Genomic DNA, 21,207 nt, shown 5'->3' with positions numbered 1-21,207 from the left:
TGGTGGTTTGGGCAGATTGGCGTATTGTACTATTTATTAAGAAAAGTTAATTGCAGGGGCGCCTGGGTGGCTCAGTGGGTTAAGCCTCTGCCTTCAGCTCAGGTTATGATCTTAGGGTCCTGGGATGGAGCCCCGAATCAGGCTCTCTGCTCAGCCTCCCCCTCCCTCTCTGCCTGCCTCTCTGCCTACTTGTGATCTCTCTCTCTCTCTCTGTCAAATGAATAAATAAAATCCTTTTTTAAAAAGTAAAAAAAAATTAAGAGGAAAAGTTAATCGCAGAAATAGTGTGTATGAAATAATCTCACTTGCATTAAAAACAATCAAAAGGCCACGGGAAAAGTTCTCAAGACCAGTCACCTATTCCTGAGACACGCCCATAGCCACGCCTGGGGAGGAGCCAGGCCACGAGCCACGCCCACAGCGTGTTCTAGCCGCGCCCACGGGCTGTTTGTTTACCCAGACCTAGAAGTCAGGATTCGGTCCTGAGCCCCTCAGCGTTCCTGGTGGGCGGGGAGTAGAGTGTTTCCGCGCGGTGATTGGAGGATGCGGCCCGGCCGGCCCCGCCCAGCTCTGAGGTTCTACCTATCCCGATCCCCGGAAGCCTCTCCCCTTTCGACCCCGGGGCCGGAAGTGACGGCAGCCGCTCGAGGCTCGGATGTCCCGCGGCCACGGGCTCGGGCGCGCGGGCGGTACCGGCAGAGCCCGGTCGGAGGCTGGGGCGGGCTTTCAGGGCGCCGGGACGGGTCTTTTTGGCGGCGAGGCCGGCGCAGCCCCGCGGAGGAGGCGCGGGAGGCCGGGGGCTCTCGGCCCGGGCGGGTGCGTCCGTTGCGCGTCCGCGTACCGGCCCGGGCGCAGGGCACCGCGGAGGAGACGTGGCGGCCGCCGAAGTCCCGGCGACCCGCAGGCGCCTGCGCCGGAACCGGAAAGCGCTTCAGACGGGAGGGGAGCCCCGGGAGCGGGGCCGTTTCCGGGGCGTGCTCAGCCGAGCCCCGCGGAGGCCGGTGCGGGGCGAGGGTCCGGGGCTGGGGGCGCGCTCGGGGCCCCGTGTCCGGTGGGCCTGACCGAGCCCGAACGCTGTCGGGGAGACGAGGCATAGCGCGGAGCCAGCGGGGTGCGCCGTGACGCCGGCCTGCAGGCTCGCGGTTAGGCCGGGAGCCTGATGCGGGCCTCGATCCCGGGACGCTGGGAGGAGGCAGATGCTGAACCGACGGAGCCAGCCAGGCGCCTCAACAGACTTTACTTTTTAGGGTGGTTTTAGATTTACAGGAAATTGGATCAGAAAGTACTGCTTTCCCACCGCCCTACCCTGCTTCCCTCTGCTGTGACCATCCGCGCGCCCGGTAACTCGTTCCCGGGGTGCCCAGCCGGTGCTGATCGGTTAACAACTGAAGCCCTGCGGACGTGTGGGTTCGGACGGATGTGTGACGTGTCTCCACCGCTGCCGTATCCGCGTAGTTTGCCCTCCAGGTCCCCGCCCCGCGCCTGTCCACGCGTCCCTCCCTTCCCATGCGCCGCACAACCACCCGTCCGCGTGCTGGCTCCCTGGTTTCGCAGAGCTGGAATCGTACGATTGGCCTTTCTCGGTCGTACGCGCTTCAGATTCCTGCGTGTCTTCTCATGGCTTGGTAGTTTGTTCCTTTTCGGGGCCGAATAATATTCCCCTGCCCGCCCGTCCCACAGTTCTCTCTCCATGCACCTAGCAAGGGGCATCGCGACCGTCCCAGGGTTTGGCAGTGAGGCACGAAGCTGCTGTCTGCGGCCCGGGGCGAGGCCTCTGCGGACACGGGCTCCGCTCCTTTGGTGAGCACCGAGGAGCACGGCGGGGTCGCGGGGAAGAGCCTGTCCGGTCGTGTGGGAAGTCCTCGGAGTGACTGCGGAGTGGCTGACCAGCTTCGAGGCTGCGTCTCCTCCTCCTCCTCGCTGGCGCTTGGGGACGCTGGCGTCATTCCATCCGTGGGGGGCTGGTGGCTCTTGTCCCTGACGGCAGGGGGCGGGGGGGCATCTCTCTGTGTGTCTTTCGCCTTCCTGCGTCTTGGGCGAGGAGTCTGTTCGGATCCTCTGCCTGCTGATGGAGTCCGTTTTCCTGTTGCTGACCCTCAAGGATTCTCCGTGTGTTTTCAGTCCACGTCCCTTATCAGCACGTACATCTGGCGTGCATTCCCTCCAGCCTCCGGCCTGCCTTTCCTCTCTCCCCCGTGCCCATCCCACAGACCTGGAGGTTTTGAGTGAATTCTGGCCATCAGTTCTGTCTCTCCTGGACCGTGGGGTCGGGGGCAGGTGCAGGAGGCCCGGCCGGGCTGCTGGGGCGGGGCCAGGGCTTGGATCGCACTTGGGGCGCAGCTGGCAGTTGGCTTTTCAGGGGGTCTGTGTACGTGGGGAAGGCAGGGCAGGCTGGAGGGACAAGGGAGTCAGCTGGGGGTTCTGGGTCGGCAGACGCAGGGTCCGAGCACGGGAAGGCCCACGGACCGGGATGGCGTGCCGCAATTGGAGCTCAGCCGTCCCTCGGATCCAGGGCTCACGGGGCCGCACTCCCTCTGAAGCTCCAGGGCGGTCCTTCCTGCCCCTCCTCGCTTCAGCCGGCTGACAGCCGTCCTGGGTCTGATAAGGACTCCGGGCACCAGATAGAGACCCGCCCTCTTCAGTGTGATGTCCTCCTAACCCGTGACCTCTGCAGAGACTCTGGTTCCCGGGAGGGTCACGGGCTCACACAGCAGAAGCTTAGCAGGTGCGCCTCCCGTTTCACACCGCAGAGGGGAGACCCTTCCCGGTGATGATGAGGGGGTCAGACATGGAGGACAGAGCATGGGGCCCTCCCTGTCGGGGACGGTGGGACCCTGGATGTTGCAGGTTTGGGGGTGGGAGTCTGGGCAGAGGGAGGAGCGGAGTGGGACGGGGGAGGGTATGTGACAGAGGCCAGACAGGAAGTCGGTCAGGCAGCCGGGAGGGGCTGCCCCAGGAGAGCAGCAGAAGCAGTGTCGGGCGAGACTTTGCCGATGGGTCAGGACCAGGTCTCCTGGGCCGCGAGGGTGGCGGCCTTGTGCTCCTGGCAGACCTGAGGCAGGTGAGGGTCTGCGGAATGGAGGCTGGAGGTGGGGGTGGCGTCGAAGCCCCTCCTCGGTCTCCTCCCTTTGTCCTCCCATCTGGACACTCCCACAGTCACTTAGGGTTCCTGGGCCCAATTCCCACGTTTGAGAGGAGCCGCTCTCAGCCCGCACGGGGTCCGTGACCTCTTCCCCAGGTTCCATTAATTTATCCAGAACTCAGAGAAGCACGTTTCCCAGTCAGCTCAAGGCTGTGAATCAGCAGCCGCGTGACGAGATGAGCTGGGTAGGGCGAGGTCCCACACAATGGCGCTTCTGTCCCTGCGGAGGTGGCTTGGCAGCAGGGCGGAGCATCCTGGCTCCCATGGGGGGAAGCTGTCGAAATAGAAATGCCAAAAACCCGTCATCCCGGCTTTTCCTGGAGGCTTCATTGCATAGTCCTGATCGACTAAGTCTCAGGGCTTTGGTGGCCTCACAACCCCTGCCCCGGCCCCCTCCAGATTGAGGAAAGTTCTCCTGGCAGCCGACCCCATCCTCAGGTGACAGAAGGGCTTTCCAAAAATCAGCTCATTAGCCTAACAAGACAACACTGTCAACCTTCTAGGAAATTCCAAGGGCTTTAGGAGCTGTGGGCCACCGGCTGCGGACAAGACCACATATATATGAGGGATATGTTTTGGTCCCCTGATGAATAAAATGCATATATATGTATTTTTAAGTGTATTTATTTTATTTAAGTTCCCTCTACACCCGTCGTGGTGCTTGAACTCAGGATGCCGGGACCATGACCTGAGCTGAAGGCAGATGCTTCACCAACTGAGCCACCAGGCGCCCCACAACGCCTGTTTCTTAGGAATCAGGATCCCATGCGTGCGTGTGGACTCCCTGATTGGCCGTGCTTCGTTGACCCAGTATGTGGTCCCGATGGAATTTATTCTTCTCTCTGGCCTTTTGCAACCTGAAGCTCTCATCGCTTTGACGCTGTCATACCCACACTTGGTAACTGCTGTGGCCCGAAGGTCCATGTCCCCCCAGATCCCCGTGTTGAATTGTGACCCCCAGGGGGACGGTGTCGGGAGGGTGGGGCCCCAGGAAGGGCATTAACACCTGCTAAGCGATCCCAGAGAGCTCCCTCACACCGGCCACCGCTCGGCGATGGGCATCAACTAGGAAGCGGACCCTCACCAGACATGAGGCCACCCAAGCCTTGATCTTGGACTCCCAAGCTCCCAACAGTCTGTCTGAAGCCCCCTGTCTGTAGCATTCTGTGATAGTGGCCGGAGAGGACTGAGACATGACCCACCTCTCAGATGGGAAAGTCCGTGTGCCCGTGTGCCCGTCTGCCCCACGTGGAGCTGCTGCAGGAGGCAGAGCTGAGCCCGGTGGCCGGACGGACCTGGATTTGCGCCTCCCACCTGGGCTGTGCCGCTCGCTCTTGAACCCAAATCCTAGTCTCCCTTTTGCAGGGCGTACGGGCTCAGTTGTGTCCCCCACAATTCCTATGTGGAAGCCCTCACCCCCCCAGGACCTCGGAGTGTGGCCTTACTTGGAGAAGGGGTCTTTAGAGAGTGATTACAGTACAACGAGGCAGTTCCTGTGGGCTCTCATCTGATTTGACCAGTGTCCTTAGAAGACAAAGAGGTTAGGGTACACCTTGGCTCCCAGGGCACGGGTGCACAGAGGCATGGGAGGGGCCGTCCGCCAGCCAGTGGGGGCCTCCGGAAAACCAGCCCCGTCCACACCTTGGACTCCGGGCCTCTCCAGAACCATGACAAGTGTCTGCTGTTGAAGTTGTTCTGTCCATGGGATTCTGTGTTGGTGGCCCAGGCTGACCACTTGTACTGGCTTATTACAGAAGTTGAAGGTGCCCTCCTGTGCCCGGTTGCCACCCCGTGGCCTCATGGCCGCTCAGCGAGGTGCCTCCTTACAAGCCTGGGCTCCACTTTTCACATTAAACCTACTTCCCCGGGCTGGGGACGGCTCTGAGGTTGGGTCTGATTGGTGGCGGGTAGATCAGGGTTACACACAGAACTCCAGAAAGCACACTCCCCAGAGGGGCCGCAGGACGATGGGGGCATCCCGGCGTCGCTACTGTCCAGTCCTGCAGCGATCCGGCTGCTGACGTCCCCAGATGGGTGCCCAGAGCAGGTCCCTGGGCTTGGTGGTGTGGGCGTGTAGGCATCGTCCCACCACGGGGTGGGGGGGTGCTTCGTGGTCGTGTCAGGCTGGCTGGACGAAAGCCCCAGCGCCCCGCTGGCTGGTGTCTGACATGCGGAGGGAGTTATTTTTCGGGGGGGGGGGACGCAATCCCAGAGCCCCACTCCTGAGTTCATTGGCCTTCTGGCCTAGTCAGCAGCCAGTTCACTCCGAGCTAATCTGCCGGATGGGGATGTTGTGGTCCCTCCATGGGCTGTGCATGCCCTGAGTGTGGTGGCCTTGAGGGCTGGGGGGGCCTGGGACCCCCTCTTCCTGCCCGTCCCCGGGCCCTGCCCGCCCAGCGCCTCGTGCTTCCGCAAGGAGGGAACGCAGAAGTTGGACGGTTGCCGGTTTCTCCGGAGCTGGTCACAGGTGAGGGCAAAATCAACCCCTCCTTCCTCAAAAGGACCTTCTTTTCCTCCAAAGATGCAGGTGCCTCCTTCCGAGGCCTGGGGATGGGCAGCCAGCCAGGGCTGGGCCCCACTTCCTTCCCGTCTTGGAGCCGCACGGCGGTGGGAGGACTGCTCTGCCCGGACATGGAGGGTCTCGCTCAGACTTGTCCCTGCCCACGTGCTGGGCCACGTCCTGGTGGGGAACCCAGACGGGAGCCCAGGGGCCTCCATGGCTGGAGCGTTGCCTCCAGGCCCCCAGTGTCCTCGGGCCCTGGGGGACCCAGACAGGTCTGGATGCAGCTGGTCAGCCCCTGGCTGAGGCAGAGTGCCACATTCGGTTTCCTAGCAGGTGTCAGAGCAACTTTTATTCATTTTATTTTTTAAAATATTTTATTCATCTATTATCAGAGAGAGCACGCACATGGGCCGGGGAGAAGGGGCAGAGGGAGAGGGAATCCCCAGCGGACTCCATGCCACATGGGGCTCGATCTCACATCCCTGAGACTGTGACCTGAGCTGAGATCAAGAGCCACTCAGGCGCCCAGAGCCTGGAGAGACCACGCAGGGAAGGCTCTGAGGCCCGTGGGGTGTGGCAGGACTGGGTGTCCACCCGGGAACCGTGGAGTTGCTGGGCTCTTTCCCAGCAGCCTCTCCGTAGGAGTGTGTAGGAGATCCACAGGAACCCGCACCGCCTCGTAAGGCCGTCCTCGCCTCATGTCACCCAGACCACGGTCTCACCGCGCCGGCACTGCCCACACCGATGCCAGCAGCCCCCCAGGAGCGACAACCACGAGTGTCTCCTGGGGGCAGGCTTACCCCATGAGAATAGCCGCCACGATTCTCACAGGCAGGGGCCAGGGTGAGGAGCTCACGGGCAATAGCCCAGGGTCCTGCCCTTAGGGAAGCACAGGGCACAGCATCCTCCCGACTCCGGGGCTGTGTCCATATGGGTGTGGCCCCTCCCTGCCGCTCCAAAGTCAGACTTGCCCTTACCTGGTCCCTGGAATCCAGGGTTTCAGCCCCAGGTTGGGGAAGGATGTGGGATTTCTTGCCGTGGCCTCGCATATCCCACATCTTCCCACAGGATCAGGGCATCAGTGCCTCTGACCTCCCGGGGTCTCTGAGAAGAGCACAGGACATGGGGGGAGGAACTGTCCATGGCGCTCGGGCAGGTGAGCACTCCTGGACTGCACGCACCGGCCAGGCTCTCTGCTGTCCCCACTTAGGAGGACACCTGTCCTGCTGGATCAGGGCTCCCCCCTCTGACCTCCCTCTGTCAGCTCCCTAAAAGCCCATCTGCAAATACAGCCATGCTGGGGTCGGGACTTGAATAAGGGAATGTCGGGAGTGGAATTGCTGGGTCCTGTCGCCACTCCATCTCTGACTTCTACGCAGAAAGAACTGTTTCCCGAAGGGTTGCACAGTTTATACACTCACAGCAGCCGCGTGCAATGTGCTCCAGCTTCTCCGTGTCCTGGTCAGCACTTGTTATCATCAGTCTTTTTGATAATACCCTTCCCAGGGGGTGTGAAGGAGTGTGTTAAAATTTCGCATTTCCCTAATGAAAAATGATGGTGAGCGTTTCATCATCTGCTTATTAGCAATTTGTATGTGTTCTTAGGAGACATATCTATTAACATCTAGTGCCCATTTTTCATTTGTTTAGTTCTTTTTTTTTTTTTTAAAGATTTTATTTATTTATTTGACAGTCAGAGATCACAAGTAGGCAGAGAGGCAGGCAGAGAGAGAGGAGGAAGCAGGCTCTCCGCGGAGCAGACAGCCCGATGCGGGGCTCGATCCCAGGACCCTGGGATCATGACCTGAGCCGAAGGCAGAGGCTTTAACCCACTGAGCCACCCAGGCACCCCCTGTTTAGGTCTTTCTATTTTTAAAAAGTTTTTGAAGATTCATTTGAGAGAGAGAGAGAAAAAAAGCACATGAGCTGAGGGAGGGGCAGAGGGAGAGAATCTCAGGCAGACGCCCTGCTGAGTGTGGAGCCCGACGCAGGGCTGGACCCCACGACTCCGAGATCACGACCTGAGCCAAAACCAAGAGTTGGACACCCAACTGACCGGACCATCCATGCACCCCTGTTTGGGTCTTTTTATTGTTAAGTGTTATTACATTTTTCTAAAACCGTAAGTATATATTTTTTGGTCCACTTTATTTTAGAGTGGAAGAAACAACTTAAAATCAAGGAGGCAGGGGCGCCTGGCTGGCCCAGGCAGTAGAGCTTGGGACTCTTGATCTCAGGGTCATGAGTTTGAGACCCATGTTGGGTGCAGAGTTTGCTTAGGGAAGAAAAAGTCAAGGAGCCAACTTCTAAACAGGATATTCTTGGAAAAAAGTTGTTCGGTGGCGTGCAAATGGTAAGATTCACCATGGGTCAGGTCCTGTCCTTTGCTGTTGGAGAAATCAGTACCAGAAGTTAGGAAAGACGCAAAGGAGCAGGAGAGACGTGTGAGAGACATGGCTTTTGTTCAAGAGGTGTCGTATCTCAGGAGAAAGTCTGTGAAAAGCACGAATTGGGAGGAAAGAAACACAAACTTTTCCAGTCAGAGGCCAGCTGGCAACTCCTTCTGGCTGGCCGCTGCATGTTTTCTGGGGCTGTGCCCCGCACCCTGAGAGCAGCCACAGACAGTCCACGTGGACAGACCTGGCTGTGTCCCAACACAACTTGGACCAAAGCGGGCTGTGGGTCGGATTTGGCCTGCAGGCCAGCCTTTGAGCTAACACAGAGGTCTTTTTCCGAGTTCGCCACAAGTGAGCATCTCCACAACATTCCTTGGACCGAATGAATCTTCGGAAGAGAAATCAGGAGTAAACAGTGACCCAAAAGCCAACCTCTGGGATAGTCATGAATGTGTTGATTCCTCCTGGTGAACCACCCACACACCCAGGGTTGGGGAGCTTTGCCCCAGGGCACAGGCAGGGTTCAGGCCCCCGGTGCCCCAGCAACAGCTGGATGGGGACCTGGCAACCACCATTCCTCCCTTGTCAGCAGGTGCAGCGGGGGCCCATGTGGCATGGGGAGCCCCGGAAGGAGCCCGGATCTCTTGAGAGCCGGTCACCACACACCCCTCGGCACAAACCTGCTCAGGGGACTGAGCCACCAGGCAGCCCTGTTTTCCACTTTTATTTTTTAAATTTTTTTTTAAAGATTTTTATTATTTATTTGACAGACAGAGATCACAAGTAGGCAGAGAGGCAGGCAGAGAGAGAGAGGAGGAAGCAGGCTCCCTGCTGAGCAGAGAGCCCGATGCGGGGCTCGATCCCAGGACCCTGAGATCATGACCTGAGCCAAAGGCAGCAGCTTAACCCACTGAGCCACCCAGGCGCCCCCTGTTTTCCACTTTTAATGCCGCATCCTGCATTGACCCCACCCTCCCTGTGCTGAGGGCACAAGGCTGTCCCATTGTGGTCTCATCCGTTGTTGTGCACAGAGTCCTGGTCCAAAGGAGTACACAGGCATTGTGAGACACCATCTGTTCTCATTGTCTCCCTCTGACTCATTGGTGAGCGAGGGACCCCCCCACCCCAAGGTCACGGGGACAACCAACATGCAGCACCCAGCACTGGGCAAATGAGACCCGAAGTCATTTATTCATCACATGAACCCAGAGTCTGGGAGCAGGACCTCACAGGCCCCTTGGGCCACACAGGCGATGCACTTGGGGACAGAGTGACCACAGGGGCTGCGGGAGGTGGGCTTCGCAGGGACAAGGCAGTGGTGGCCCTGGTTCCTGGGGAGGATGAATTTGGCTCTCAGAATGATTCTGAGGCTGCAGGGGGAGAAGCAGGAGCTGTGACCCACCCCTGGGGAGGGGGCTTTGGGCTGGGGGACTTGGTGGCGGGAGCAGAGTTGGGGCCTGGGCCCCTGCTCGCGGCTGAGTGACGTTCCCGCGGGTGGTGGCCCTGCTGTGTACCTTCCTTCATTGGCCTTCAGCGTGGGAATCCCGCCGCAGCGGACACTGGCGAGCATCTGTTGAAACCCCGTTTCCAGCTGCTGTGGGTGTGCACCTCCCCCTGCGATCGCGGGGTCACAGGGTCATTTTAGGTCCAAGCGCTGGAGGAGCCACCGCACGTTTCCGCCGCGCTGTGCCCCTTCCCGCTTCCGCCAGCCCGGGTGACCATTCCGGTTCCTCCCCGACGTGCGCTCCCGGCCCTTGATTTCCCGGATTCTGATGCTGCCGCATCTGGGGCCCCTCAGGGGTCACCAGTGACACACCGCACAGCTTGTCCACAGCACACCTCTTACATGCAAACCAGCCCCTCCCCCTCCTCTCTGGGGCTTTCACCGGGCCACAGTCCCCCGCTGCTACAGCCCAGACTGGCTGCCCTTATGCAGGCTAGCCCGCCCTCAGCCTGCACCCCTGCCCCGCCTCTCTCTTCCCGAGGGAACCACAGTGAACGCTCTTGCCCGCACTTCCCCCCTTTCTCCCAATGGCCGCAGGTGCTCCCCTCGCCTGGCCATGTGTGGCCGGCAGCTGCGAGGGACAGATGACCTTCTCTTGGTAAGTTTGTGCGGCGGCGGCCGGTGAGCAGATCGGGGCGGTGATGGTTCCTCAGGGCATACGCTGTTGAGTCGTAGGTCCCACACCTGACAGTGATGTCACATTCTGTGTCAGCAGAGGAGCAGGCTCCCCCCTGAGCAGGAAGCTGGAGGTGGGACTCGATCCCAGGACCCCAGGATCACGACCAGACCCAAAGGCAGCCGCTCAACTGACTGAGCCACCCAGGAGCCCCTCTAATCTCTCCTTGTAAAATCACCAGTTGGATGGGTGAAGGGCCCACCCTATGGCCTCATTGTACCTTAACTACCTCTTTATTTTTCTTCTAATTTTTAATTTTTTTAAAGATTTATTTATTTATTTGACAGAGAGAGAGATCACAAGCAGGCAGAGAGGCAGGCAGAGAGAGAGGAGGAAGCAGGCTCCCCGCTGAGCAGAGAGCCCGACTCGGGGCTCGATCCCAGGACCCTGAGATCATGACCTGAGCCGAAGGCAGCGGCTTAACCCACTGAGCCACCCAGGCGCCCTCTTTTAATTTTTTAAAAGATTTTATTTACTTATTTGACACAGAGAGAGCACAGGCAGGGGGAGTAGCAGAGGGAGAGGGAGAAGCAGGCTCCTCGATCAGCAAGGAGCCCGATGCCAGGCTTGATCCCAGAATCCCGGGATCACAACCTGAGCCGAAGGCAGATGCTCAACCGACTGAGCCCCCCAGCAGCCCCATGAATTACCTCTTTGAAGACCCTGTCCCCAAGTACTTGTCACATTTTTGAGGTCCTGGAGGTCAGGACTTCCATATAGAAGGTGGGACACAATTCATTCCCATAACACTATACTAATGCTAAGACTTAGAGAAGTGCACACCCACAAATTGAAATCAATTGTAGAGTCTAATATTTACAGAATAAGAAGCCAGATAACGTGTGGCTTGTGTTCGATCTTCGTTAGAACGACCATCCCTAGAGAATATTTTGGGGATAATTAAAGTAAATATGGATTTAGACTAGATATAAAGAAACGATCATTTTCTTAATGATGATAATGAAGTGTTGTCTATGTAGGTTTTTTTAGTTTAGTTTTTTTTTTTTTTAAACTTGACAGAAAGAGAGAGAGTGAGCCAGAAAGCACAAGTTGGGGAGTGGCAGAGCATGAGGGAGAAGCAAGCTCTCCACTGAGCACAGAGCCCCACGTGGGACTCGATCCCAGGACCCTGGGATCATGACCTGAGCTGGAGGCAGATGTTTAACTAAGCCACCCGGGTGCCCCCACCTCCCAGTTTTGACTTCACAGTCTGGAAGAGGTTCTCAAGCCTGCGTGGGTCCCTTGGCATTTTGTTTATAGGTGTTAAGGGCAAATCCCATCCAGACCGAGACTTTTCCTTCTCAACGGATTTCTCCCTCCCCCTCTCCTCCCGTTTGTTGTTGTTGTTTTAGCATTTTCTTTAGAGAACTTGTGTTTATAAACCCTTTATCTGTCCTTTGAAATCTAAGTAAACCTCCAGAAAATCCAGGAGTCTTTGCTGGGAGCTATCACTTCGCAATGCAATCATCCAGGTGGGGGTTTCCTCCAGTTTGTAGGGAGGGTGGGAGCCTAACCTGCTGTGGGGACCCCTCTCTCAGTTGCAAAACTACCTGTCATAAAGATAAGTTTGTTGTTGTTGTTGTTTTTTTAAAAGATTTTATTTATTTATTTGTCAGAGAGAGAGAGAGTGAGAGCGAGCACAGGCAGACAGAGTGGAAGGCAGAGGCAGAGGGAGAAGCAGGATCCCTGCGGAGCAAGGAGCCCGATGCGGGACTCGATCCCAGGACGCTGGGATCATGACCTGAGCCGAAGGCAGCTGCTTAACCAAATGAGCCACCCAGGCGTCCCTGTTGTTGTTGTTTTTTAAAAAAGATTTTATTTACTTATTTGACAGAGAGAGAGATCACAAGTAGGCAGAGAGGCACTCAGAGAGAGGGAAGCAGGCTCCCGCCCAGCAGAGAGCCCGATGCGGGATCGATCCCAGGACCCTGAGATCATGACCTGAGCTGAAGGCAGAGGCTTAACCCATTGAGTCACCCGGGTGCCCAGAAGTTGTTTTTTTTCCCCTTTGCATAAAGCTGATTAATATCAAGGGTCACCCAACTCCCAGGTGGCTTGAGGAGGCATGATTGTATGACCGAGGCTGTTGGTTTCTGTCCTGTTAAGACTGGTGATGCTCAGCTTGAGACCATGTATGTCATGGCTTGCCTCTGCTTGGCTATGTAAGTCAAAGAGATTTCTTTGTCTTTGCAATCTCTTAGAGGACTGCCTTGGATGCAGGTCATGTTCTGGTTTAGTGCTGATTCAGAAATAAAACTTTTTCCTTTCTCTCCTGGCTTTGTGAGGGATTTTCCAGGTTGGCAGGAGGTTCTGTATTCAATTATATTTCCCCAACAGAGAGCAATATTTGAGTAGGCAGAGTTTGGAAATAAGCCCAGCATATATTTGGAGAGAACTGGTTGACCAATTTCTATCCATTTCCACCCCTTTAGGAAGATCACAAAAATCACTAAGATGAGAAGCTGTAGGATTTACTTTTAATTGCATCAAAAAAGCAAAGCCTATTGCAATGTGTTTACGGTGTTACTTTTTTATAACAAAGAAAACAGAACTGGTAAGTGAACTCGTTACTTTTTACATAAACACTGACCAGATGTACAAGAAACCCAATTGCTGATACTCCCAGCAAGTCTTAGGTTTCTAAATCTGTCTATGTGACACTATAAATAGTATATAATTCAAATGTGATTTATTTTTAACTGGAAGTCCTTTTTCTATATGGGAAATCATTCTCAAATATGTTCCTGTTGGGCTGGCAGGAAGGGCTACTAAAGATGGTAAAAGTTCCCGCCACAAGACCTGAGCTCGGACAGGAGAACAAAGGCCCAAGCAGGAATCTGGGACCCCCGCCCCGGGCTCCTGTGGACCAATGGGATCCCGATGAGCGGCAGGATATCCAAATAAGGGAAACTTGCCAAAAGACCCCCGAGCTTTCCCCAAGACCCCTTAAAAGCCCCCTCCTCTCTGCCTTGGGCGCGACTTCCCCCACTCTGGGGGAACCTCGCCCGAGGGTGTCCACCTCCTCCCGGCGCAACTTCCCCGGCTCCCCCTCTCCTGAGCCCTGAAACTTCGCCGGAGAGCGTTTTTAATAAATCTTGCCTTGCACCCACCTTGCCTGGTGTTGTGTTTATCTCGCCGGGAAAAGCTGTACATTTGGTGCCGAGACCCGGGAAGGAGACTGCGCCCCCACACAGCGGGCAGGCTCTCTCCTTTCCCTGGCCGGACCCGACCTGCCTTTCCCAACGCCACTTCCGAAGCTGTGGTGACTTTCCCCGATCCCGCGCCTCCTTCCGGAAAGCCCTGCCCTAATCGCGGCCGCGTCAGGGCGGACCCCGCCGGTCACCAGGTGACCTCCGTGACTCCGAGAGGCCGGAGACGTCCTAACCTCTACGGCAGTCGACACAGTTTTTCCGCAACCCAGTGGTGGACGAGGGGACGCCTTCCTCCAGCCCTCGGGTTGCCCGGCAACGAATCGTGGGGACCTCCCAATCCAAATTCGACCCTAAAACATCCCGGGGGTGTTTTAGGCCTGCTGGCCAATCTTAAAACCCCGGACCTGGACCAGGACCTGCGAAAACGACGTTACTGTACTGTCGCTTGGCCACAATACCCATTAGACAATCAGTCCCAATGGCCTTCGGAAGGCACGTTTAACTATCAGATTTTCATGGACCTAAATAACCTCGGCAGACACCAAGGCAGATGGGCCAAGGTCCCTTACGTCCAGCTTTCTGGACTCTGCGCTCTCGCCCCTTCCTCTGCTCTCACTGCTCCAGCTCTCAGGTCCTCTTGGCCCGCTCCCCTCCCCCTACCCTGCCACCCACTGCTCCCAAAGACTCAGACCTCTCCTCCCCGTCTCCTCTCTCTGAACCCCCGGAGAGCTTCACCCACCCACTGAGAAGAGGGCCTCTGGCTCCTCCTCCTCCTCCTCCTTACCGCGATCCTTCACCGCAAGGTCCCTTAAATTCAGGATTTCTGAACCGGCGCCCTCGTCTGCCCCTCCCTCTCCCCCTCCCCACTCCTATCCGAACTCCAGACGAATTTATCCGCAGTAAACGGGAAACTCCAATCAAAGTTTACTGAAGGTCAAATAGGCTCTTGTTATTTGTTAAAATCTGCTAGCAAAGAGATGACTAGAACTGATGGTTACTTGTGTCTCAGAGTTTTAATGCGTAATTCTTAAGGTAGCTTTCAAAGTCTTTGGTAACCTTTAACAGAATGGGATAAAATACCCGAGCGCCGGTCGCCGGAACTAGGTTTACGCTTTTGAAATCTGTTGGCAGCTTTGCGCAGTGGCAGTATCGTAGCCAATGAGGTTTATCCGAGGCGCGATTATTGCTAATTGAAATCTGTTGGTAAACACCTTTTGTGCTTAATTGAATTCTGTTGTAACAGCCGCAGGGCTACTGTTTGAGCTAGATCCTTTCGTAAAGAATGGAAGGGGGGAGACTGATCACCTCCCATTAGCCAGGGATTCCCAAAGGGGAGGGTGTCCAGTCTGTTTGAATCTGAAGAGTGCCCGACTGTGTGAATGTGTCTATGTGGCTCCAGCCGCACTAGGCCTCGAAAGCCCCCCCCCCCCCCCCCGAGTTAGTCTGCCCCCCAAGGGAGGTTGCTGGAGCTGAGGAAGTTGAGTCCATGCGCCCTTCTCTCTACAGGACCTTTCCCAAATTGAGAAACGTTTGGGCTCCTTTTCGGCCAGTCCTGATAACTATATTAAAGAATTCCAATATCTGGCCCAAGCCTATGACCTCACCTGGCATGATTTACATGTGGTCCAGACCACTACCCTCCCCACAGAGGAGAGGGAACGCATCCAGGCTGCTGCCCGGGAGCACGCGGATCAGGTCCATCTCACTGATGCTGCCATGCCAGTTGGAGCCCGGGCGGTCCCAGCTGTAGAACCAGGTTGGGATTATCAGGATGGCCAAGGTGGCCACTGGCACCGCAACCGCATGGTCCAGTGTCTCACAGCCGGCATGCGGGCAGCCTCTAATAAGGCCATTAATTACGACAAGATTAGGGAGATTGTCCAGGCCCCTACGACAACCCCACCATGTTTCTTAACCAGTTGACCGAACCTTTAACCCAGTACACTCGCTTGGACCCTGCCTCTCCTGCAGGGGCCACGGTACTGGCTACTCATTTTATCTCTCAATCGGCACCGGATATACAGAGAAAGTTAAAGAAGGCTGAGAAGGACCCTCAGACCCCCATTTCTGACTTGGTGAAAATGGCATTTAAGGTCTTTAATTCCCGTGAGGAGGCGGCTGAGCTTAAACGACAAGCCATATTCCAGCAAAAGGTTCAGTTGCAGACCCATGCCTGAGTAGCAGCCCTGCGGCCGGCCGGCTCCGGGAGCCAGCAGAGAGGGGCAACCAATCGCACCCCGCCGGGGGGCCTGTTTCAAATGCGGGGCCGAGGGACATTGGGCTCGCCAGTGCCCCAATCCAAAGCCCCCAACTCGGCCTTGCCCTCAATGCCATTTGATGGGCCACTGGAAATCCGACTGCCCTAACCTCGGGGTATCTTGGGCGCCTCAACGTGGAGGACCCCCTGAGACAGTAAGTCCGGCCTTTCAACTGCTTGGATTGGAGGAGGACTGAGAAGCCCAGACTCGGCCACCCCTCTCACCCAGGCCGGCCCAGGGTTACGCTCCAGGTAGCGGGGAAGTCCATCTCTTTTTGCTGGACACAAGGGCTACCTACTCTGTTCTGCCTTCCTACTCAGGACTTCCTCGAACCTCACCAATTACTGTTATGGGGATCGCTGGGACCTCCTCCAATCCTAGGGTGCCCCTTCCCCTTACCTGTAGCCTGGATGGGTTTCCCTTCCCCCACTCGTTCCTATGATTCCTTCCCTGCCTGGTCCCTCTACTGGGTAGGGACAGTCTCCAGAAACTGAGGGCAACTATCTGCTGCAACTGTCTGCCTCTCCCCTTCCTCCCCTCTAGCCACCTCAGCCCGTCTCATCCTACACCTCTCCACTCCCTTGACCCTCACTCCAGATGACCTACCTACTGTAGACCCTCAGGTGTGGGACACCTCGGAACCCATCATCGCTTCCCACCTTACCCCGGTTAGAGTACAGCTTAAGGATAACTCTAAGTTTCCCTCAATCTCAGTTCCCTATTTCCTGAGCCCACCGCCAGGGCCTGAAACTATCATAGAACGGCTTTACCGTCAGGGACTCCTGATCCCCATCATTTCCCCCTGTAACACCCCATCCTCCCAGTACGCAAGCCCTCAGGGGCTTATCAACGAGGTCGTGGTCCCCCTCCACCCAGTCGTTCCTAACCCTACTGTCTCGCGTTCCCCCAAACACCTCTCACTTTACTTTACTGGAGCTAAAGGACGCCTTTTTCACCGTCCCTTTGCACCCTGATTCCTATTTTCTTTTTGCCTTCACCTGGGAGGATCCTGACACGCATTCTTCTGGACAACTAACTTGGACTGTTCTACCCCAGGGGTTCAGGGACAGCCCTCACATTTTCGGCCAGGCCTACAGACTTAACAGCAGTGCGTCCTTAAGGCCAGCACTCTACTACATATGTGGATGACCTCCTCCTCTGTAGCCCCTCCCTCTCGGTCTCCCAAGACAACACCTCCACCCTACTTAACTTTCTGGGGGCCAAGGGTTATCAAGTACCCCCCTCTAAGGCCCTCAACATGAACTTAGGGCAGCCCATCACAGTCTACTCTCCCGCCGACTCACAGACCTTAGCCACCGATCCCTGGCCCATCTGACTCCTCGTCTCCCGCTATTCCATCTGCTATTCCTAGAGAACCCGCATCTCTCTCTCTCTACCTCCCCCCGCTTAAACCCTGCAACTTTACTGCCTATACCCTTGCCAGATAAGGGGTGGATCTACATCCAGGACCGGATTGCCCTGCCAGGCAATCTGGTGCACACCTTGATTACTGACATCCACCAATCCCTCCATAGTGGCCCATAGGCTCTCCACTAATTTCTTCAGCCATTGTTCTATCATCCTTCCTTATCTAAGGTAATCGAAGTTGTCCACAGGGCTTGCAAAACCTGTTCCGCCGTGAATTCACAAGGAGGAATCCGCAGACCAGGGCCTAACCAACAGCTCCGAGGTCATCAGCTCCGAGGTCATCAGCCGGGGGAAGACTGGCAACTGGACTTCACTCCCATGCCTCGCCATAAAATACATTCACAGGCTGGATCAAGGCATACCTCATGGCCCGGGACACAGCGGACGTAGTGGCTACAATACTCATCGAGCTCATCATCCCGAGGTTCGGATTGCCCCGGACCCTCTAGTCGGACAACGGACCTGCCTTCATCTCCAGTGTAACCCAACAGGTAGCTGAGAGCCTCAACATAACCTGGAAACTTCACATCCCATACCGCCCACAGTCATCCGTAAGGTAGAAAAGGCCGACGGGCTGCTCAAAGCCCAACTCACCAAACCTACCCTAGAAACCTATCTTTCCTAGCCTACACTTCTGCCTATGACTCTCACCAGACTCCTGGCTACGCCCCGCGGGTCTTCAGGCTCAAGCCCATTTGAATTACTATAAGGCCGGCCCTTTCTTAGAAATCATAGCCCTCTGGCCATTTCCCTGCCTCTTTTATCCTATCTACCTTACCTCACTCTACGTCATAGGAATACCCCTCCCTATTGACTGGCCACTCCCCAACTTCAGGGCCACAAATAATACGGTCCATATGGGCCCCATCGGGGGAAACATACTAATGTGTCCCCCCTTACCACCGCAGCTGCCATATCACTGACTCCTCCCTCCTGTACTGTACTCCCTCGGGAATATTTCTCTCGTGCCCTCAGGGAACCTGTCCCTGCCTGACCACTAATGACTCCCTGGGCTGTATATTCATTCTACTATCTCCTTCTACCACCATCTACTCTGAATCCCAGCTGCTGTCCATCCTATTTCCCCAACACCATGGAGGAAAGGCTGCCTTCCTCCCATTCATAACAGGGGCAGGAGTAGCCACAGGGGTGGCAACTGGAACAGCAGGGATAGGAACCTCCATAGACTTTTCTTTTTTTTTTTATTATTATTATTATTTTTAAAGATTTTATTTATTTATTTGACAGAGAGAAATCACAAGTAGATGGAGAAGCAGGCAGAGAGAGAGAGAGAGGGAAGCAGGCTCTGCCGAGCAGAGAGCCCGATGCGGGACCGGATCCCAGGACCTGAGATCATGACCTGAGCCAAAGGCAGCGGCTTAACCCACTGAGCCACCCAGGCGCCCCCTCCATAGACTTTTCTTACAAACTCTCCCAAGCCCTGAATGATGACATGGAACGGGTTGCTGACTCCCTCACAGCCCTACAGACGCAAGTCACCAGCCTGGCAGCCTTAGCTCTACAGAACCGACGGGCCTTAGACCTTCTGACCGCCGAAAAAGGGGGGACCTGCCTATTATTAAATGAAGAATACCAATCATATAGTTACCTCCAGGATCAAAGAACTCAGGGATCGGATCCAAGCACGGTGGCGAGACACGTCCTCCTGGGGCCTGGACCCCTACAACCTGGCTGCTCCCTCTGGTGGGACCTGTATGCATAATCCTCCTTCTAATCTCAGTTGCTCCCTGTCTTTTCCGGTACTTGCAGGGTCGCCTACAAGAACTTGCCTGAGTATCTGTCAATCAACTCCTCCTCCAGCCCTACTCTCGCCTGCCCACTTCCGACTACCCCTATGAGGACGCCCCCTGTCAGCAGGAAGTAGCCAGAACCGAGTGGACGCCCCTGACACAATTATATTAAGCAAAAGGTCGGAATGTTGGGCTGGCAGGAAGGGCTACTAAAGATGGTAAAAGTTCCCGCCACAAGACCTGAGCTGGGACAGGAGAACAAAGGCCCAAGCAGGAATCTGAGACCCCCGCCCCGGGCTCCTGTGGACCAATGGGATCCCGATGAGCGGCGGGATATCCAAATAAGGGAAACTTGCCAAAAGACCCCTGAGCTTTCCCCAAGACCCCTTAAAAGCCCCCTCCTCTCTGCCTTGGGCGCGACTCCCCCCACTCTGCTTTCCAGAGTGGCGGAACCTCGCCCGAGGGTGCCCACCTCCTCCCGGCGCAACTTTCCTGGCTCCCCTTCTCCTGAGCCCTGAAACTTCGCCGGAGAGCGTTTTTAATAAGTCTTGCCTTGCACCCACTTTGCCTGGTGTTGTGTTTCTCTCGCCGGAAAAAGCTTTACAGTTCCTCTTTTTACAAAAGAAACAACAGGACCCAAATGGAGTCACTGGTGCCGAGTCCCCTGTCAGCACTTAACACCCAATCAGACTGCAGGTTTGGCTTCTTCCACTCACCGTGATTGCCTGGTCAGCACCAGTGAGATAATCCGCCGGACAGACCCGCTTTCCCCTCAAAGGAAGGGGGCCTTGCCCGAAACAATCCAGCTGTTGCTAGAAACTTTTTTCCCCATCCCCTTCTGCCTATAAAAGCTGTTACATAGCTCCTTGGAGCTCCTTTCCATCTGCTAAGACGGGAGGTCGCCTGATTCGTGAATCATTAAATAAAGCCAATTACGTATTCAAATGTTCTCAGATGAATTTCGTTTTTAACGCTCAGAACACTCATTTTTATGGAGGCGAATGACAGCTTTCTGCAAAACAGAGAAAACGAATTTTTATAATTGCGTTTGTAGGTAGAACGGTCAAGGACACCCACCGGAGTTGATAACCTTCTCTGTCCAAAACTGGGGGATCTATTTTGAAACGGGCGGTCCCGTTAAACGCTGCTGGGGGTCTATTGAGAGTTTCCGGTCCCCCATAAATGATTTCAGCTTTCACTGCTTTTAAATCTGTTGAAATAGGCATTCGATTGCCTTCAAGATATCACAGCCTTCTATGCTGCAGAATTCTCTAGGGATACACCCAGAAACGAACCCCCAAAACATTTCCTTGTATGGTGTGAAGATTTAAAATCACGAGGGCATCCCTAAAAGAGTCCCGCAAAAAAAAAAAAGAAAAAAAAAGTCGGAAGGACACGGAGGAGGCCGTGTCTACGCACACGTCGCGTTCCAACGCTCAGAACACCGTGAACTTTTCACTTTCGCCGACGGCCACGGCGGGGCTCCGGGAACGCGCTCCCTCCCGGGACTGAAATAGAGACACTGTAGCGCCTGTTCGCCCCGCAGCCAATCGCGGGCCCGACGGGCGGCGCGCGCTCGGCCAGCGCCAATCGCGATCCTTTCAAAACAACTTATGTAACCGCGTGGTCTCGCCGGCTCCAGCCCCGCTTCGGGGTCGGACCCGCGTCTCCCAGACCGCAGCGCCCCAGAACCCCCCCAAACGCTTTCAGGGCCTTCCAGTCTCGCGGTCCTGGCTGTAACGGGGAAAAGGCACATCTGACCCCAAATTCTGGGGTCCCGGGCCAGGCTGCAGAGCCGGGGTCCCTCCTCCCCGGGGTGGGCGGAGGAGGGGGCGGTTTGCTGACCTCAGGCCCCAGAGGTGGGGACCCGGAGCGAGCTCGGGGGCCCCCAACCCCCACGGCTGTCAACCCGCCGGCCCCGCCCAGCGCGCAGTGACGTCACCGGCGAGGATCTTTGTTCTTGAACAAAAGGCCCACCTGAACGCTGACCTTGCCCCCAGGCCAACCCTTGACCCTAGGGTTCAGCAGCCCCTCCGGTCCGTCCCCTCCCGTCCCGGCTCCCAGCGAGGGGAGCTCGCGGGTACACGGAGTCAGGACTCCAAGGTCCAGGGGGAAGACGCAGGCGCCGGCAGGTCCGAGCGCTGGGAGCGGGTTCGGCTCCGAGCCCACGCCCGGAGGCCGCGTGTGTCCGAGCAGCTTGTCACTCAGGACGCAGGGGGCAGGGTCTGGGAGGATTGTCCAGTCAGGGGCTGCAGGGGCGGTGCCGAGGCGCGGAAGCCCGGTGGGTGGTTAACCCCAAGCCCCAGCTCCGGGGGCGGTGCCAGGAAGATGAACCAATCAGGGCGCAGGGGTCCGGGGAGCCGCCCAATCAGGGCGCAGGGCCCGGAGCGCCGTCCA

At 56.4% G+C, this 21,207-nt stretch overlaps 2 long non-coding RNA genes and 1 pseudogene across 2 annotated transcripts; 2 read left to right on the top strand and 1 right to left on the bottom strand.

The window, feature by feature from the left end:
• The first annotated feature begins 9,159 nt into the window (after positions 1–9,159).
• On the top strand, positions 9,160–19,773 carry LOC116569402. Its single transcript, XR_004277011.1, has 4 exons — positions 9,160–9,333; positions 10,083–10,143; positions 12,654–12,775; positions 19,435–19,773. It is a non-coding gene; the product is annotated as an uncharacterized LOC116569402 (long non-coding RNA).
• LOC116569405 lies at positions 12,226–21,109 on the bottom strand. Its single transcript, XR_004277012.1, has 2 exons — positions 19,747–21,109; positions 12,226–12,531 (listed from the first exon to the last, which is right to left on the bottom strand). It is a non-coding gene; the product is annotated as an uncharacterized LOC116569405 (long non-coding RNA).
• Positions 14,503–14,626, top strand: LOC116581031 (annotated as a pseudogene).
• Positions 21,110–21,207: the final 98 nt, after the last annotated feature.

The sequence above is a fragment of the Mustela erminea genome, chromosome 1 (assembly GCF_009829155.1).
Source record: "Mustela erminea isolate mMusErm1 chromosome 1, mMusErm1.Pri, whole genome shotgun sequence".
Taxonomy (NCBI): Eukaryota; Metazoa; Chordata; class Mammalia; order Carnivora; family Mustelidae; genus Mustela; species Mustela erminea.
This window is presented reverse-complemented; position numbering and strand designations above follow the sequence as displayed.